Source organism: Scyliorhinus torazame, chromosome 19 (genome assembly GCF_047496885.1).
Source record: "Scyliorhinus torazame isolate Kashiwa2021f chromosome 19, sScyTor2.1, whole genome shotgun sequence".
Taxonomy (NCBI): domain Eukaryota; kingdom Metazoa; phylum Chordata; class Chondrichthyes; order Carcharhiniformes; family Scyliorhinidae; genus Scyliorhinus; species Scyliorhinus torazame.
In genome coordinates this window covers 68,770,042-68,784,948 of record NC_092725.1, presented here as the reverse complement: position 1 = coordinate 68,784,948, position 14,907 = coordinate 68,770,042, and the positions used below count along the sequence as shown (strand labels likewise).

The window sequence follows — 14,907 nt, the reverse complement described above, 5'->3', positions numbered from 1 at the left end:
TCAATGGAAAATCCCATTGACGAGTGGCGGGAGGATAGCGACATCGAATGGCGCCCAGCCGAGAAGCACGCGGCTCAGGGACCGGAGAATCCCGTCGGTGGTGAATTTAGACTTCAAGTCGTTCGCCAAGGCGCCGCATAAAAGGTTACTGCACATGATTAAAAAGTCCATGGTGTTGGCTGTGATATATCAGCATGAATAGAGGATTGTGTCATGAATGGGCTTTTTAAAAGAAGCTAATCTTCATTTTAAATGAACACAAGAAGCCTGAACGATTGCTGCCAAAAGTCACTTAACCTTATCCAACTGCAGGTGATGAAGCTCTGGAAGGCTCTAAGTGGATTGTATGTACACATATCCAGAAAAGTGAACACACTTGAAATTAAATTTTCATTTCCACAAGGGTAAACAAAAACTCAACGTGACTTCCTGGTGGTGTGAATAGCTCTTTTCTGTGTCCTCAAACCTTGGAGAATAGGAACCATTCAAATTGATGGCTGAGGCACATAAAAGGTTAATTACCTTGGCTAAAAAGACAATGATTGGCACCATGCCATCCAGAGCATGGCTAATCCAATAGCTAATACGGAAGGGTGCTTTGATCGTTTGGAACAGCAGCCATTTTAAATTTTGGAACTATGGCCAGGATTTTACAACCCCCCCCCCCCCCCGCTCAATGGGAAATTACCATCCCGCCAAAGAAAACAACAATGTAAATGTCCCGCCGGATCCGCACCATGGGAGAGAGAGACACCATGACAGTCTATATAAAGTTTGGCTGAGAACAACTATTTGGGGACATAACATCACAGGAGGAACTCTGAGAAACACCATCAGAGAAGGTTCTTGTTGGTCAACTGCTGCTCTGTTCAACGAGTCCAGTGGTTAGCACTGTTGCTTCACAGCGCCAAGGGCCTGGGTTCGATTCCCGGTTTGCATCACTGTCTGTGCAGAGTCTGCGCAGAGTTCTCCCCGTGTCTGCGTGGGTTTCCTCCAGGTGCTCCGGTTCCCTACCACAAGTCCCGAAAGACGTACTTGTTAGGTGAATTGGACATTCTGAATTCTCCCTCCATGTACCCGAACAGGCTCCGGAATATGGTGACTAAGGGATTTTCACAGTAACTTCATTGCAGTATTAATGTAAGCGCACTTGTGACATTAAATTTTAAAAATATATAAAATTTAGAGTGCCAAATTAATTTTTTCCAATTAAGGTGCAATTTAGTGTGGCCAATTCACCTACCCTACACATCTTTAGGTTGTGGGGGCGAAACCCACGCAAATACGGGGAGAATGTGCAAACTGCACACGGGCAGTGACCCAGAGCCGGGATCGAACGTGGGACCTCGGTGCCGTGAGCCAGCAATGCTAACCACTGCGCCACCGTGCTGCCCTCACTTGTGACATTAATAAAGATTATGATTATAAAAAAAAGTGACAACCCACACTCTGTTGGGTCTTTGTCCTTAAGAATCAAAGAGATGGAGGCCTGTGTGAGGGTGGAGGGCAATGAACCCCAGGATAAGGAGCCATTAATCACGTCCAGAATTAAAGTCACCAGCTGCTCCAAGAACATCTTATAGAATTCAATCAGAAAGCCATCCGGACCAGGAGCTTTACCAGTCTGCATCAAACCAATACGTTTAAAATTTCATCAGGGCTGACTGGGGATTCCAACTCACCCGTCCTCTCTGCCTCCACAGGTGCGATGGATAGGCTGTCCGAAAAGTCAGACATGGCCGATCCATCCACTGGAGGTTGTGATCTATAAAGATCACGATAGAACGATTCGAAAGCCACACTAACCTGAGGAGGGGCAGAAACAAGGTTACCGCTTAAATTGTCTATGTGTGAGATCTCCCGGGGTGGGGGGGGGGGGGGGACGGACACCACCTGCCGTTTAGGCTTGTGAGCCAAAAGACGACTGGCCTTCTCCCTGTATCATTAAAACATGCCCCTTGTGGGTCGCAACTTGCTCACTGCCCTGCCAGTCTAGTCCGAACTGCGTCTGCAGCTTTTTCCTACTTCCAGCAACTCCGCGGTAGGGTCAAGTGACTACTGGTAGTTTGTCTCGAGAATGCAGTCCACCAGTCTCTGCATTTCCACCCTGACTGTCATCACCAAATGTCTTTTACAGGTGATAATTTACTCCCTAAGTGTAAAAGATAAAGTCGCCATCGTCCCAGGTGACCATAGGCTGCTTTCCCCTTTGAGGGGAGAGCTGACTTGTGGTGGTTTAACCTGAGGCTCACCACACCTCAGGCGACGACCAAGGTTAAAAAGGCGGGCCTTCATGAATAAATCCCTCAGGACCACCTTAAGGGCCTCCCTCAACGTGGAAGGTGAGACTGAAATTTGTTAGGTTTTATAGTCCTCTATGTCAGTGGACATGCGCTCACAAACTTTCCTATCCGATATCAGTGTTGTGTTTAACTTCCGTGGCAGACGTTGGGTGGGGGCCAGACTCCAGCGCGAAATAACAATCATTGAGTACTCAGCCGACACTACTGAAGGGAGGAGAGACCTATCTACCACAAAAAATACTCAACCCACAAATATAGGGGAGGTGGTGGCATAGTGGTATTGTCACTGGACTAGTCATCCAGAGACCCAGGGTATTGTTCTGAGGTCCTGGGTTCAAATCCCACCATGGCAGATGAAATTTGAATTCAATAAAAGTACAACGATGACCATGATTGTCGTTAAAAACCCACCTGGTTCACTAATGTTCTTCAGGGAAGGAAAACTGCCATCCTTACACGATCGGGCCTACATGGGATTCCAGACACACTGAAAGATGTGGTTGACTCTTAACTGCCCCCCACTAGCATGCCCTGCAGTTGAAGGGAAAATTTGGGATGGGCAACAAATGCTGGTCCAAATCCCAAGAACAAATAAAAAAAATCAAAGCCTGGTTTGGTCTCTTGCAAAATCACCACATCAGAGTTTAAATTCCCTTTTGAGACATAAGAGCAAATACCCTTGATCTTTTCACTGGGCCATTCAAATCCCTATCGTTCCAGGTGACCAAATGAATTGCCCCCCCCCCCTCCAAAACCAGAGTTAGCCATTTCCACCAAAAGAGATGACCCCAAAAGATACAGCAAACAGGCCCAACCCAAGATGGCCACCCAACCAAATCAGAAGACTGAATAAACGGAAATCTGTAGACACCATCAGTAAACTACTGTGGTGAATGTATTACACCAATAATCCACCATTGTATCTGTACCTTGCTTTGCCCTCACGATTTGTATCTGTGCTATGCTATTGCCCTTGTGGGCTCTACCTATGGGCCATTGTATGGCATTATCCATAGGGGAAAATGTTGGGGAATGTGTGGGCTCCGCTCATGGCTCCTCCCCTTGAAGGGAGGTATAAAGAGCAGTCGACCTGTAGGCGGTTCTCAGTATTGGATCAGTATTGGAACAGGCAGGCACTGTTCTAAGTTGATTAAAGCCACGGTTTACTTCTACTCTTGTCTCAAGTGAATTGATGGTCGCATCAATTTAATCAACTTAAACGCAACTATGGAATCGGCCCTCAAACCTGACCGCCTGGAACTCGATCCGCAGGCCGCGGAAGCGAAATAAACTTTTTCGCACTGGCTCCGCTGCTTCAAGGCCTATCTCGCCGCCTCCCCCACGCCTTCCATCACCGACGAACAGAAGCTGAGCCTCCTCCACGCACGGGTGAGCCACCGAATCTCTGTTCAACTCGACGAGGCCTCCTCCTACGCAGATGCCCTCACAATGCTCGAACGCCTCTATGTACGGCCCGTCAATGAGGTCTACGCGCGACACATCCTCACCACCAGCGTCCCGGGGAATCGCTAGAAGACTACCTACGCGACCTCAAAGTCCTCGCACGCAGCTGCAACTACCAGGCCGTTACAGCCACTCAACATGTGGAAATCGCCGTCTGAGACGTCTACGTGGCGGGGGTCCGGTCCAACTATGTGAGATAGCGCCTACTCGAAAAGGGTGCCCTGGACCTGGATCAGACGGTAAAGTTAGCCTCCTCTCTGGAAGTAGTGTTCCAGAGCCTTAATGCGTTCCCGGCTGACCACTCGACCCCCCTCGTGGACCCCCGACCAAAGACTACCCCAGGCCTGTGCCGCACGGCCGCCCGCCCACCATGGAGGGCTACCCTGCTATTTCTGCGACCAGTCCCAACACCCCCGGCAGCACTGCCCGGCCAATAATGCGAACTGCGGCAGCTGCGGGAGAAAAGGGCATTTCGCCAAAGTTTGCCTGGCCAGGTCCAAGAACTCTAACTCACAGGCTGGATCCTCAGACTCACAGGCCCACAGACCCCGCAGTGTGGCAGCGTGTCTGTCGACTCCGCCCCCTGTAGACGCATCATCAGCCTTGTGCTATCCGTGGAGGCAGCCATCTTCCAGCCCTCACAGCACGTGCGACTCACGGGGGCCACTATCTTGGCCATCCTCCCCCACACGGCTGGCCACGTGTGATCCATGGGGGCCGCCACCTTGGACGGCATCTTCCTCACCGCCCACCACGCTCGACCAAAGGGGGCCGCCATCTTGGCCACCATCTGCTACGCCGCTCGACGCGTACGATCAACAAGGGCAGCCATCGCGGAACTGCCTCAGCACCTCCGACCACGCCAGTTACCTGCAACTCAGCGCGGTCACCCTGGACCAGTCACGACCCAAGCACCTCCGGAGCTCCCTGATGACCGTCCGGGTAAACGGGCACGAGACGCCTTGCCTTTTCGACTCCGGGAGCACAGAGAGCTTCATTCACCCGGACATGGTAAGACGCTGCTCGCTCCCAATTTTCCCGGCGCACCAAACCATCTCCCTCGCCTCTGGGTCTCACTCGGTGCAAATCCGAGGGTGCACTACCGCAGCCCTAGCAATACAGGGCGCCGAGTATGCCAATTTTAAATTATACGTGCTCCCAGACCTCTGCGCTCCTCTCCTATTGGGACTAGATTTTCAATGCAACCTCAGGAGCCTAACCCTGAAGTTCGGGGGGCCCCTACCTCCACTCACCATATGCAGCCTCGCGACCCTAAAAGTTGACCCTCCCCCACTCTTCGCAAACCTCACTGCCGACTGCAAACCAATCGCCACTAGAAGCAGGCGGTATAGCATTCAGGACAGGACTTTTATCAGGTCCGAGGTCCAGCGTCTCTTGCGGGAGGGAGTCATCGAGGTCAGCAATAGCCTGGAGAGCTCAGGTGGTGGTCGTCAAGACCGGGGAAAAGAACCGGATGACTGTAGATTACAGCCAAACCATAAACCGGTACACGCAACACGATGCGTACCTCCTTCCCTAGATTGCAGACCTGGTAAACCAGATCGCACACTACAGGGTGTTCTCCACGGTGGATATGAAGTATGCATACCACCAGCTCCCAATTCGCCGGGAGGACCGCCACTACATGGCCTTTGAGGCAGACCGCCGCCTTTTCCACTTCCTCCGGGTACCCTTTGGCGTTCCAAAGAACAATGGACCGAATGGTGGACCGGTACGGGCTGCGGGCCACATTTTCGTACTTGGACAATGTCACCATCTGCAGCCATGATCAGCAGGACCACGACGCCAACCTCCACAGATTTTTCCAAACCGACCAAACCCTAAACCTCACGTACAACAAGGAGAAATGCGTTTTCCGCACAACCAAACTAGCCATCCTCGGCTACGTCGTGGAAAACGGGGTTCTAGGACCCGATCCTGACCGTATGCGCCCCCTCCTGCAACTTCCCCTTCCCCACTGCCCCAAGGCCCTGAAGAGGTGCCTCGGGTTCTTTTCGTATTATGCCCAGTGGGTCCCCAAAGCCCGCCCACTAATCAAGGCCACCACCTTCCCACTGGCAACTGAGGCCCGCCAGGCCTTCAGCTGCATTAAGGCGGACATCGCCAAAGCTGCGATGCGCGCGGTGGACGAGTCCGTCCCCTTTCAGGTGGAGAGCGACGCATCAGAGGTCGCTCTCGCCACTACCCTCAATCAAGCAGGCAGACCGGTAGCGTTTTTTTCGCGCACCCTCACTGATGTGTTGGGTAAGCTGGGTCTGCGAGGACTACGTTTACTGCAGCAGTGAGAGAGACAGGCTTCCAACACTTGAAGAAATGCGACTCGATTTTCTTGAACTCTGAACTATCATACATACTTTAACTGTGGATTGACACTATGCTGACTTGACTGGAGACCTGAGGCTAACCTGACCAGACTATCTTACCACCACATAGTGTATGTTCTAGTTGCTGCTCATGGGCTCTGACTGTCTCAGAGGCTGGATCGCAAGAGAGCAGGAAAACTAGTGCCCTCTGGCTTTATAGTGGCCGTGTCCTGTCTGGTGATTGGCTGCTGTGTTCTGTGTGTTCACTGGTCATCCTGTGTGTCAATCACTGCCTGTCTGTGCACCATCATACACCTGTGTGTATATTATGACACTCACCACCTCCGAAATTCGGCACTCCTCAGTCGAAAAGGAGGCCCAGGACATCATGGAAGCCGTACGTCACTGGAGGCACTACCTTGCTGGTAGGAGGTTTACCCTCGTCACCAAGCAAAGAACGGGAGCCTTCATGTTCGACAATACGCAGCGGGGCAAAATCAAGAACGATAAGATCTTCAGGTGGAGGATCGAACTCTCCACCTATAATTACCATATAGTATATCGTCCTGGGAAGCTCAATGAGCCCCCAGATGCTCTGTCCCACGGAACATGCGCCAGCGCGCAAGTTGACCGTTTACAGGCTATCCACGATGACCTCTGTCACCCGAGGATCACCCGGATTATCCACTATATCAAACCTGCCCTACTCCACCGAGGAGGTCAGAGCTATGACCAGGGACTGCCAGATCTGCGCGAAGTGTAAACAGCAATCTATCGACCAGATAAGGCCCACCTGGTGAAGACACCCCGGCCCTTTTGAGCGCCTCAGTATCGACTTCAAAGAGCCCCTCCCCTCCAATAACCACAATACATATTTCCTCAATATTATTGATGAGTTCTCCCACTTTCCCTTTGCAATCCCTTGCCCCGCCATGACCACATCTACCGTCATTAAAGCCCTACATAGTGTCTTCACCCTGTTTGGTTTCCGCAATTATAGAACATAGAACAATACAGCGCAGTACAGGCCCTTCGGCCCACGATGTTGCACCGAAACAAAAGCCATCTAACCTACACTATGCCATTATCATCCATATGTTTATCCAATAAACTTTTTAATGCCCTCAATGTTGGCGAGTTCATTATGCCCACAGTGACCGGGGCTCGTCGTTCATGAGCGACGAACTGCATCAGTACCTGCTCAGTAAGGGCATCACCTCAAGCAGGACTACCAGTTATAACCCTAGGGGAAACGGGCAGGTGGAGAGGGAGAATGCGACGGTCTGGAAGACTGTCCTACTGACCCTGCTGTCCAGGAATCTCCCAGTTTCTCACTGGCAGGAGGTCCTCCCCGATGCACTCCACTCTATTAGGTCCCTACTTTGCACGGCCACAGACGAGACCCCTCATGACCGCCTATTTGTTTTCCCCAGGAGGTCCACCTCAGGGGCCTCGCTTCCGTCCTGGCTTAAGACACCGGGGCCTGTCCAACTCAGAAAACACGTCAGGAGCCATAAGTTCAACCCTCTGTTTGAGGGGATCCAGCTCTGCCACTCCAACCCCCAGTACGCATACATCGAACACCCCGATGGCCGACAGGATACAGTCTCCCTCCGGGACCTGGCGCCCGCCGGTTCCACCACCACTACCACCACAGCTCCTCCACATATCCTGCCCAACCTACTATGACTAGCGCCCCCGCCCCGAACGCGCTCCCTCCCACCCGCCATCCCCCCGTCACCGATCCACAGGAATGAAGCTCCAGAAGAGATGCTCCCGGAGTCCATGTCTGTACCCGCACCGGCGCCCTCACTACCGATGCCAGCATGGACGAGTTCGACACCCAGGCCAGCAACAACGCCAGAGCTTCGGCGATCACAGCACACAATCCGTGTGCCAGACCGACTGAACCTATGAACCCATCACCCCTGCCGGACTTCATTTTTATAACAAGGGGTGAATGTGGTGAATGTATTATACCAATAATCCACCATTGTATCTGTACCATGCTTTGCCCTTGTATTTGTATCTGTGCTATGCTGTTGCCCTTGTGGGCTCCACCTATGGGTCATTGTATGGCATTATCCATGGGGGAACATGTTGGGGCATGTATGGGCTCCTCTCATGGCTCCTCCCCTTGAAGGGAGGGATAAAGAGCAGTCGACCTGTAGGCGGTTCTCAGTATTGGATCAGTCGCAGGCAGGCACTGTTCTAAGTTGATTAAAGCCACGGTTTACTTCTACTCTTGTCTCGAGTGAATTAATGGACGCATCAACTACCCCCACCCCCAACGCCGTCACCTTGAATACAATCACACCCAAATGCAAGTACAAATAAAGGCAAGGCAAACACAGAATACTGAACTCTACTGTTAACAAACTTAAACAAAACAAGAATTCTGACCTAGTAATCTGAAAAAAAAAATACTATAATGAGCTGCAGTCAAACCTTCAAAACCATTCCCATTAGCTAACTCTTAGATTAACATGGAGGCTCCTGACTGGAGAGAAGAGAAATTGTTATATATGTTGTGATTAGTCTTCAATACCTTATGAAGGAATCCACCAAACACCTAAACTTGTCCAAACCACGATCTTTATTGAGTCTCACGTGGAAAGATAACAATCTGTTACAGAGCACGTTATCATGGAGTCTGCTTATTACTCCTCTGCACCGACCATTGTCTTGCATGTCTTATTACCCTCTGCCATCTTTTCCTCATGGCCGGATGCGTCTCCCCTTATATGGGAGTCGCTGGTCACATGACCTTGGTCCTGAGACTGCATGGTATGTCTGCACCGCCACCTGGTTGGAGGTCACACACCATCCATCTGTGATGTAGCCCATAGGCATATCACCACAATATACAAAACAATACTCAAACCCCATAAACACTGCGCTCTGAAAATGAGATATATATTATCATAACAAACAAAACCCCAACCAGAACTAAACCCAAAATCTAAATGAGAACCAGAAAGATTCAACCCCAACAAGACCAAGAAAACATAACAACCATGAAACCCCAAAAATGCAACAATTCAACATGACCTTCATCAGAACTAAAATCTCCATTACACTGTGCCGAACTTGTGTTTTTAAAAAAAAAATTTTATTCTCCTCCTTTTTCACATTTTCTCCCAAATTTACACCTACCAACAATAAACAATAGCCCGTATGTTCACATAAACAAATGACAAAAAGGAATCAGGAATCACCCATAGTCACCATTAACACACACAGTCCCCCTCCCCCAACCCTGCCACCACTAATGTTCGATTATTTCTTGAAAGTGCAGAATGAATAATGCCCATGACTTGTAGAACCCCTCCATCCTTCCCCTCAGTTCAAACTTAACATTCTCAAGAGTCAAGAATTCCAACAGGTCCCCCCCGCCACCCCAGGGCACATGGTGGAGAGGTTGCTCTCCAACCCTTCAGGATCCACCTTCGGGCGATCAACGAGGCGAAGGCTACAACATCTGCCTCTGCACCCGTTTCCAGCCCCGGCTGGTCCGACACCCCGAATATGGCCTCCCGGGGGCCCGGGTCCAGTTTCACGTGCACCACTTTAGAGATTACCCTAAAAACCTCCTTCCAGTAATCCTCCAGCTTTGGACAGGAACAAAACATATGAACGTGATTAGCCCCCCCCTCCCCCCGCAACGTTCACACACATCTTCTACTCCTTCAAAGAATCGGCTCATCCTCGCCCTCGTGAGGTGTGCTCTGTATACCACCTTCAGCTGTATCAGCCCCAACCTTGCGCACGAGGTGGAGGCGTTCACTCTCCGGAGCATCTCACACCAGAACCCCTCTTCCATATCCTCTCCCAACTCTACCTCCCACTTTGCTTTGATCCCTTCCAGTGGTGCCTTCTCCTCTTCCAAAATAGCTCCGTAAACTGCCGACATTACCCCCTTCTCCAGTCCCCCTGTCGTCTGCACCTCCTCCAGCAATGTGGAGGCCGGCTCCACCGGGAAGCTCTGTATCTCCTTTCTGGCAAAATCTCAAACCTGCATGTATCTAAACATTTCCCCTTGCTCCAGCCCATACTTCGCTTCCAGCTCCTTCAATCCTGCAAACCGTCCCCTAAGAAACAAATCTTTTAGTGTCTTAATCCCCTTCTCCTCCCATTTCCGAAAATTTCCATCCCACTTCCCTGGCTCAAATCTGTGGTTCCCCGAATCGGCATTTCCCTTGACCCTGCCCCCAACCCAAAATGTTGGCGAAACAGCCTCCAAATTCTCAATGAAGCTACTATTACCGGACTCCCTGAGTATTTCACGGGGCCATCGGGAGCGGCGTTGTTGCTAGTGCTTTCAATCCCGACCCCCTGCGCAAACTCTCCTCCATTTTGACCCACTAGGAATCAAACCCTCTGACCCAGCTCCGCACCTTCTCCACATTCGCCACCCAGTAGTAATACATCAGGTTCAGAAGACCCAAACCCCCTGCCTGCCTTTCCCTCTGTAGCAACACTTTTCTAACTCTGGCCACCTTCCCTCCCCATATGAACGAAGTAATCATTCCTTCAATCTCTTTGAAAAAAGCCTTTGGCAGGAAAATCAGCAGGCATTGGAAAATAGACAGAAATCGTGGCAATACGTTCATTCTAACCGCCTGTACCCGACCGGCCAGTGACAGAGGGAGACCATCCCACCTTCCCAGATCAGCTTTCACTCTCCCCACCAAACTAGAAATGTTGTACCAGCGGAGCCCCCCCTCCCATTCCCAGGCACCTGCTAAAGTGAGTCCCTGCCCTGCGGAATGGCAGCCCCCCACCCCTGCCCCCACCCCCGGTCGAGACACCTCAAAATACTCACTCTTGTCTAGATTTAGTTTGTACCCCGAGAAAGACCCGAACACCCAAAGCAGGTCCAATATTCCCCCTATCGTCACACTCGATTCCGACACGTATAACAGCAAGTCATCGGCACGTAAGGACACCCTATGCTCTATCCCCTCCCGCACTATTCCTTTCCATACCCCCAAACTTCTTAATGCGATGGCCAACTGCTCAATCGCGAGTGCAAACAGCAGGGGGGACATAGGACATCCCAGCCTAGTCCCACTGTGGAGAGAAAAGTATCTCGAGCTGATGTTGTTTGTGCGGACACTCGCCCTCGGCTCCTTATATAGTAGCTTTACCCAGTTCACAAATCTTGGTCCAATCCCAAACCGCTCCAGAAATGCCATTTCGTACCCCCATTCTACCCAGTCAAATGCCTTATCAGCGTCCAATGCCACACCCACCTCTGTTTCCTTCCCCTCCGCCGGTGCCATAACCACGTTCAATACCTTTCTAACATTTGAAAAGAGCTGCCTCCCTCTCACAAACCCAGTCTGATCTTCACCTATCACTTTCGGGAGGCACTCCTCCAGCCTACCCACCAGTATCTTCGCCAATACTTTTGCGTCCGCTTTTAAAAGTGATATGGGCCTAAACGACCCACACTCCGTCGGGTCCTTGTCTTTTTTTAGCAACAGGAAAATCAATGCCTGCCCCAAAGTTTGTGGCAACACCCCCTTCCCTATCGCCTCTTCAAACATCCCCACCATCAGGGGTGCCAGCTTCTCCTTGAATTTTTTATAATATTCCACCCGGAAACCCATCCGGCCCTGCCACCTTCCCCCACTGCATCCTCCCAATCGCATCCTTTATCTCCTGCTCCACTATAGCTCCTTCTAATGTAGCCCTGTCCCTCTCCCCTAACCTCGGGTACTCCAACTCATCTAGAAATTCCTGCATCTCCTGGTCTCCCCCAGGTGGCTTTGACCTGTACAACCTCTCATAAACTTCCTCAAAGACCTTGTTAATCAGATCCGGAGCTACCACCAACTTCCCTGCCCTATCCCTCAACTGAACAATTTCCCTTACCGCTACCTCCCTCCGGAGCTGACCTGCTAACATACTCGCCTTATCTCCATGCTCGGAAACTGAACCCTTGCTCGCCTCAGTTGGCGCACCACCTTCCTGGTAGATAGTCGGTCAAAGCTCGCCTGTAGTTCCTTCCTCTTTTCCAACTTCGCTGGGTCCCCATTTTCTGCATAACTCGTATCTACCTCCAACATCTCATCTATTACCCTCTGACGCTCCAACCTCTCCTCTTTGTCCACCCTGGCCTTAAACGAAATCACCTCACCCCTCACAACTGACTTTAGAGTCTCCCAGACAACTGCCTTCAACACCTCACCCGTACAGCTGAAACCTACATATTCCTCAATTACCTTTTCAATTTTGTCACAGAACCCTTGGTCCCCCAGAAGTCCCACATCCAGTTTCCACCCCGGTCTCTGCGCTTACCATATCCGGTACCATATCCACCCAATGCGGAGTATGATCTGACACTGCAATTGCCGAGTATTCTGACCCCTTAACTCCAGCCAGCAAAGCCTTCCCCGCCACGAATAAGTCAATCTGCGAGTATATCTTATGGACTGCCGAGAAAAATTAGTACTCCCATTCCCTCGGCTGCAGAAACCTCCAAGGGTCCACCCCTCCCATTTCCACCATTAGCCCAGCCAGCGCCTTCGCCCTCTCGATAGGACCAGCGAGTGCGGCCGTGACCTGTCCAACCTTGGCTCCTACAGCAAGTTCCAGTTCCCCCCCCCCCCACTATCAGTTCTTGTGTTTCCAAGTCGGGGATAGCCCCAAACACCTTCTTTGCGAATCCCACATTGTTCCAATTGGGACCGTATTCACTTAACAGCGCCACTAACCTTCCCTCCAGCGCTGCTGTCTCAATCACATAGCTGCCCCCCTGATCTGCAACCACATTCTCCATCAGGAAACATACTCTACTCTTTTGCTGACCATTACCGCTACCTCTCGAGCCCTTCCGTCAAATCCAGAGTGAAACATCTGACTAACCCAGCCTTTTTTAAGTCCCATCTGGTCCTTCACCCTCAAGTGAGTCTCCTGCAGCATTGTTACATCGGCTTTCAAACTTTTAAGATGCGCAAGCACCCTTGACCTGTTGACCGGACCTCCTAACCCCCTCACGTTCCACGTGACTATCGTAACTGGGGGGGTCTCTCACCCCCCCCCCCCCCACCCTTCTTATCCACCATCATCAGACCACCGGGCCCTGCCCCATGAGCCTGACCTGCCCCTATCCATTATTAACATCGAAACCCTTCCCCCCCCCTCCCAAAATCCCCCCCCCTACATTTCCTCTCGAAAAAATATCTCCCAGCATCAATCCCTTCCCCCCCCCCCCTTGCTTTAACTTGTGTTTTTTAACAAAAAGGTTCACCTCTCCCAGTGTGTCAAAGAAAGAATCTTTTCCCTCCAAGGTTACTCTAAGCCGAGGAGGGTAGACCACACTGAACTGTACTTTTATACAGGGCGTCCTTAGATCTATTAAATGCAGCCCTCTTCTTCACCAGCCCCGCATTCACGTTTTGAGAAAACCTGATGGCGTGTCCTTCCCACTTAAAGTCACGTGTTCCTTTGTCCATCTTAGAACCCTCTCCCTCTCTTTCTCCTTGAAGCTGTGAAACCCTCATTATCACTGCAGGCTGTGGATCCTCAGGACGTGGCCTCTGCCGGAGTGTATGGCGGGCTCGGTCCAACTCAGGTGAGGATGTGAGTCCACCCTCAACCACCATCTTACCGAACAAATCTGAGAAGCACCCCATAGACACAGAGTCTTCCATCCCCTCTGGTAGTCCCAGAATTCAAATATTTTGCGTCCTAGTCCTATTCTCTTGGTCATTCACCTACCTTGGCCTTCAATGATTGTTCACTACAATCACCAAAGATAGCTCCGATTGCAGCGAGGCAATCCAGTCACTGTGGTTCAAAAGGGCCACTTCCATATCTTTGATCGTGGCTCCATGGGCTTCCACGGTTTCACTGGTTTTCCCCAGGACGTCTCAAATGCGGGCCAACACCTCTTCCGTTAATTTCTGGAGGTCGTCCGACAGAATTTGTCGGTGCTTTCCGAACTCCTTCGCCAAGGTACGAGAAAACACCTCAGCCGTCTGTGGAGTGGCCTGAGCGCCAGAGGCTGACTCTGCCATTCGACCTGCCGCTGAACTCTGAGAGGCCTCAGACTCTGTCGATGAACCTTTCCTTCCACCTTTTCTCCCTGAACTTTTTTGGGTATTTCAGTCAAACAGGATCCTTCTTTCATTAATTCTGTGGGTTTTCAAGAAGTACCAATCTGTGGTACTAAGAAAAGGGGCCAAAAGTACAGGAACCACCTCATGCACATCTTTCCCCTACATTACCCCACCAGACGTCCCCTGAGATGCTGCTTTTGTGAAGCTAATGGTGGAGCTGTACACCTCGGATAGCAACTTTTAGATTTTAGCAATTAAACACCACCTGCTCCTTGCCTGACATTGCTGAACCATGTGTGCTTAAATAATACTGAGTCATTAACCTCATCTTTGCTTTGACAGCAGCTGGTTAACTGTACTATAATGCATTTCTGTGGTATGAATGGAAAGTGCCTTCCAAATTACAATATTACACCATTGAACACAATCATAAAGCCATTAGATCAGAAAAAAATGAGCTTGAGTAGGCCATTTGGCCCATCGTGCCTCCTCTCCCATTCTGTAAGATTGTGGGTGATCGGATTTGGATCTTGATTCCATTTTCCTGCATGGCTCCTGAATCCCTCGACTCCATTGTAAATCAAAAATCTGTCGAATATATTCAATGGCCAATTCTCCACTGCTCTCGGTGGATGAGAATTCCAAAGGCTAACAATGTTGGAGAATAAATTCAGACATCCCTGTCTGAAATAGAGACCCCCTATTTGAAACACCTAATTCTAGGTTCACCCATCAGGGGGAACATCT

At 50.7% G+C, this 14,907-nt stretch overlaps 1 protein-coding gene across 15 annotated transcripts in view; it reads right to left on the bottom strand.

The window, feature by feature from the left end:
- cadps2 (Ca++-dependent secretion activator 2) overlaps positions 1–14,907 on the bottom strand; it is a 1,044,194-nt gene that overhangs the window by 480,759 nt on the left and 548,528 nt on the right. The window lies entirely within an intron of this gene.